Consider the following 6000-nt stretch of genomic DNA (forward strand, 5'->3'; position numbering starts at 1 on the left):
TTGGAAGATACTCTTTCTTCCAACGGTCCCAGAATAGTTTCCCCGCATGAACGGCTTGCATCCATTGAGCCCTAGAGAGACCATCCGATGGCACAAGTGGGGATGGGTATTCCCCTGCTCTGCCAATTAACATGTGAAAGGGTGTCAGTACTTCGTCGTCAATGGTTTCTAGCGGGATATGGGTTAATGGCCTTGAGTTCAGCATAAATTCGGCATAGATGAGTCCCGCTCTGAGAACTTCGGGTTCCGGTGTTTTGCTATTTTTAAATATATCCCGTAGTGACAGTTTGATACATCGTATCAATCGCTCCCACGCACCTCCGAAATGAGGTGCTGCGGGTGGGATGAAGGTCCATTGAAGTTCTAGCGCGGCGGCTTTTCCGTTTTCCATGTGTGAGTTGATTTTGTTCGCCCATGCTTGTAGCTCACGGATTTCATTTCGAGCTCCTATGAAGTTTGTTCCGTTGTCGCTGTACACGTGTGTTACTTTTCCCCGACGATTTTGAAAATTATTGAAACACATGAGAAAGTTGTCGGTGACAAGTTTTTTCGTCATTTCCAGGTGTACTGCTCTGCTAGATAGGCAAGTAAATATTACTCCCCATCTTTCTTCCGTTGATCGATGGACACGTACTTCGAACGGTCCAAAGTAATCCACTCCAGTGTGACTGAATGGATATAGATATGGCTTAACCTTGAATTCAGGTAATGGAGCCATCATCGGTGGTTTTGGCGTGGCTCTATCAATTATACATTTCTGGCAGTATGTTTTAACGTTTTTCAGTACTGAACGTACTGTGATGATCCAATATTTTGTTTGAAGAGCTCCTATTACTGTTTCGTCCCCGTGGTGTAGGTATTTTTCATGGAACGATTTTGTAACCAAGTGTGTTATGTGGTGTTTTTGCGGTAGGATTATGAGTCTTCGAGCGGCCAATGGTAGAATGGTTGCATTCTCTAAGCGCCCATCCGAACGCATAACACCTAAATAGTCGAGTTTTGGATTGAGACTAGATAGCTTCCCCTTTTCGCTCAATTTGTTCAGCTTCAATAGATCAGCCATTTCATTTGGGAACATATCCCATTGAGCTTTTCGATATAAGTACGATTCTGCGATTTCACGATCTTTCATCGTAATTGCCCTTTGAAAAACATGTTTGTTTCGTAGCCAATCAACGAACTTTTTCAAAATACATCTGTGTAGTACGAGTTTCCACCAGTCTGAATATCGGTTTTCCTGTATTAGGTCCGGACATTTTACTTGAGTATGCAGTGCTACTATCGCTCGTTGCTCCTCTTTAGTTTCAGCTACCACCTTCGGTGTTGGCCATTTTTCTTCCGGAAAATGCAAAAATTCGGGTCCGCTTAACCATATTGACTTTCTTTTAGTTTCCTTAGTTGCCTCATCTGCAGGGTTCTGCAGAGAGGGCACCCATCGCCATTGTTTTATTGTGGTAGTGTCCAAAATTTCACCAATTCGGTGGGCCACAAATTGTTTGTAATTTCGGTGATCTGACCGAATCCACGCTAATACTGTCTGCGAGTCTGTCCAAAATACTCTGCGGGTGACCGGAATCCTTAGCTCCTTGAGTACAGTATCAGCTAACCTTGTTCCGAGAACTGCCGCTTGCAGTTCCAGGCGAGGTATAGACAATTGTTTAATTGGGGCTACTCGTGCCTTTGCTGTAATTAGTTTAACGTGTTCACCACTTTTTGAATATATTACTGCTGAAAACGCATTCTCACTTGCATCTACAAAGGTATGAAGTTCAAGTGCGGAGCCGTTTTTAATTTGAAGACTTCTTGGTATTTTTAAACGGTTTATAGTTTTCATAGTATGCAACCAACTTTGCCATTTCTGTAGTATCTTATGAGGCACTACATCGTCCTAATCCATGGATTCTTTGTGTAAGTCTTGTAGTATAATCTTCCCTGGGATTGTTTTATTACATATCAGTCCAAGAGGGTCGTATATGCTCATAATAAATGATAATATTTCTCTTTTTGTGGGGCTTTGGCTGCTGTCCATAATTTTGTTATCCTTCTGCAACTTGTAGCTTAGATTATCCGTTTGCGTGTTCCAGTATACGCCCAACACTTTTTCTGTTTGTGAATCCTTATCCCGTATATCCTTAATCTGCACTTCTTGAATACGATTCTCTGGTAGAGCTTGTAATACTGCTTCTTTGTTAGATATGAAATTTCTTATAAAAAATCCGCCGTTGTCATGTATCCTTATAACATCATTTACAACTTGTTTTGCTTGGTCTATTGTATGGAAGCTATCGAGATAATCATCCACGTAGTGCTGCTTTACAATGGCGTCTGCTGCTATTGGATTTATGTGGCGCAATCTGTTGGCGTTATAATTTTTTACTGCTTGTGCGCATGCGGGTGAGCAAGTTGATCCAAATATCATAACTTGCATAGTGTAGACTTCAGGATCTTTGTTTTCATTGCAATCTCGCCATAGGAATCGCAAGGCACTCTGGTCTGCGGGTCTTATGGCTACCTGGTGAAACATCTCTTTGATGTCTCCACAAACAGCGATATTTCCTTCCCTGAATCGTAATAAGATTCCGAACAGGGAAGTAGTTGCGTCCGGCCCCGGTAACAAAGTTGAGTTAAGCGAAACGTTTTTCACTTCAGCCTTGGCATCAAATACTAACCGGGGTTTATTTTTACTTTGGTTCACTACGATGAAATGTGGTAAATAATATACCTTTTCAGTTGGTGTCATTAGTTCCATTGGTGTCAACTTCCTAGCGTAACCTTTGTCTACGTAATCTCGGATATTGTTAATGGCCCATTCCTTGAGCTTGGGGTTTTTGTTAAGCATTTTTTCTCCAGTTATTAAACGTCTTTTAGCATTCTCATAGCTGTCTGGAAAGTTGAATTTATCGGTTTTCCACAACAAACCGATTTCGTATCTTTTCCCAGTGAACTTGAGTGTCTTTTCAATAATTTGTTCTGCTCTTTCCGTATCCCTTGATTTGGGAAGATTATCAACTACTTTGACTCCAAAGTTTTCGGTATCGAAATGATTTTTCATCATGTTTCGCATCTCTTGGTCTTCTTGTATTACCATGACGTAGTCCTGGGTGATTTTTTCAACTAGATTTCCAAACACGATCCATCCTAATTTTGTTTTTATTGCCATGGGTTCCTTCTCGTTTCCCATGCGCCGTTCCAGTGGTAGTAAGAGATGCGAGTGTTCCAGTCCGATCAATAAGGTTGGTCTAACTGACTCGTAACTAGTGATCGGTAAATCTTTTAGATGTGAAAACTTTTTCTTCATTGTTTTCATGTCCAAAATTTGTATAGGAAGCTGCAAATTTTCGATTGTTCTGACGCCTTTTAAAGAGAATTCCTTGTTGGAGGGTCCAGTAATGGACACTTGTACTAGTCGGCTTGGAGTTTCCTTACTTAAGTTCTGCGTCCATGTAAGCGTTAGCGGCAATTCTCTCCCTTTTAAGCCTAATTCGTGAGCAATTTCCTCTTCCATTAGAGTTGATGACGAACCTGCATCCAAAAATGCAAATGTCTTTACTTCGATGTTTCCATTCTTCATTGTGATAGGTATAATTTGGTAGTATATGTTATTTTTGATCTTGATCTGGTGGTCTGAATCTGGTGGATTTTGATCTGGTGGTAGTTGGTTCTCCCTTGATGAGAACATTCCGGAGTGGGTTCGTCTTCCTTTGAGGGTTTTGATTTCTTTTTCTTTTGCTCGTCATTTTTTTCCTCAGCAGAATTTTTTGGTTTTACATGGAGCCAGCGGTTGTGCATTTGAGCACATCCATCAATCCCACATTTCTTCACTCGAGTGCAGTCTTTCACTTGGTGAGTTGTCCCAAGGCAACCGAAACACATTTGTTTCTGGCTTGCTAATTTTCTACGAGCCTCGATGCTCATTTTTTTGAATTTTTCACATTCAAAATATTTGTGCTTCTCTGCACACACGAAGCATTTAAATTTTGCCTCGTTATCGTGGACATTCACTCTGGTTTTCCTCTCCGGGTTATTGTTTGTTGGATTCAGCAGCCGTAATGTTTGTGCTAGGGGCTTGATCCAATCATTCAGGTCCTCTAGCGTTTTATATTTGGATGTACTTTTGTTCAATTCTTCCGCCCATTTTATTTGTATATTATAGGGCAACTTCCGGATTATTGAGTCGACCAGTCGATGATCATTCAGATATTCTGGTCGGTTCATAATTATTATATTGCTCACAAGGTTATGATATCTCAACCATTGCGTTTTTGTTTTCTTTTCGAACTTTGAAGAGATTATCCAGAAGTTCGTTGTATATCAATTCCGGTCTTCCATATATTTCTTCCAACCGGTCAATTATCTTCGGAACATTTTCCGGGTCGATCATCAGTTGGCTTACGGTTTTTTCGGCACTCCCACGTAGTACCTTCTGCAGGCGGTTTAAATTTTCTAGGTTCGTGAACGCTCCTACTGCCGTAGTCTCCACGAACTGTTTCTTAAATCTTGGCCAATCCTTGGCCGATCCGTCGAACTTCGGCAAGTCTGCTAGAGCTTGCCTTTTTAAATAAACTGTCCAATCCCCTTGGTTGGACCCAGTCGCCCCGGTTTGACTTGTTCCAGGTGCCGACTCATTTTTAATCCCTTGTATGGATTTCACGAGAGCCTCCATGGTATCTCGCTGCATTTTCAGCATTTCCTCAGCTGTGTTGGCCGTCCTGTCTGAGGACGCCGTTCTTTTAGCGCTCCTAACTAGAGCTTCCAATTTTTTTATTTTTTCTTCTTGTTCGGAACATTTTCCGCACACCCATGGCTCGTCGTCCTTTGGTGCGCGTTTCAGGCCGACACATGCCTGGTGAAACCAGCGGTCGCACTCCGTACACTCCACTAGGGCCGTTTTGCCATCTTCCTTGGTACACATTCGGCAGTGGCCATTCGGGTTGTCTACGAACTCAATCTTAGACATTTTCTCGTTGTCCAAACACTTGTTAAAAACACTTGTTCAACACTTTTACACTTAGCGCACAGTGTACTTATTTCCGCGACGACACGAACTTTACGCGATTCGATTCACACTTTCCTCTCTGGAGCCACCAATGTTACGCGCGCGAATTGCCTCCCTGTGCGAAGGTCCAGGGTGAACGAGACTTTCCTTACACGCAACGGGGTATTAGCAAAAGACTTGTGCCGAAGCGGACCAACTCTAATAGATTTCACTCGGGATTCTCGATCCTTGCTAGTTGCCTTGCTCTGAAAGCCTATGCGATGGAATCAAGAAGAGAGTTTCATCTACTCGAGACTGAACTACCATGTGGAAATACTTTCCTTCCTAATCTTCCCGCTAGTATACTTTGCTCCGAAAGTCTATGCTGAAGAAGAGTGGAAATCAGTCTTTCCTTACTGGATGCCAGGGATTTTTTCGGTCTTAACCAACAGACAGCCGTCTTTAGACTAAAACGAAAACTTCAATCTTTATTGATACTGCAGGGTATATATACATAATTTTTGCTTATTCTACATTTTACAATTTTTGGTTATTGCCGTTCTGCCCGCGCCCATCAATCCGCCGTATGGGCTTGATACGCGCGTTCAGAACGTGGTGCTGCTGAGTCTAGCACAAACAAATCGCCCTGACCTATGCTGGAAGTGCACTGCACTGCGGCGCACACGTAATTAATTATGTGCGGACGGGTCGCTGTAAGAATCATTTTCATTGTTTTGGGTACATCGGCGCGCGCCAGCGCCGTTCGTTTGGGATCAAATTCTGTTGTGATTGTCGCGTCGGTAACATCTACCAAAGGATCCTAAACAAACTTTTTTTTCTTATCATGTTCAAAGAAAACTCTATACAGATCTTGGATGATAGGTAAAAATATGTTTGAAAAATAAACCCTTTTTGGCAATATGTGAAAGTGGAAAATTTATGCTTTTGTTTGTCTTGCTGTAGCTATAGTTTTTATTCACAGACTAGCTTTATGTACCCGGCATTGCTCGGGGTAAAAAAAAATG

This window comes from Armigeres subalbatus, chromosome 3, assembly GCF_024139115.2.
Source record: "Armigeres subalbatus isolate Guangzhou_Male chromosome 3, GZ_Asu_2, whole genome shotgun sequence".
Taxonomy (NCBI): domain Eukaryota; kingdom Metazoa; phylum Arthropoda; class Insecta; order Diptera; family Culicidae; genus Armigeres; species Armigeres subalbatus.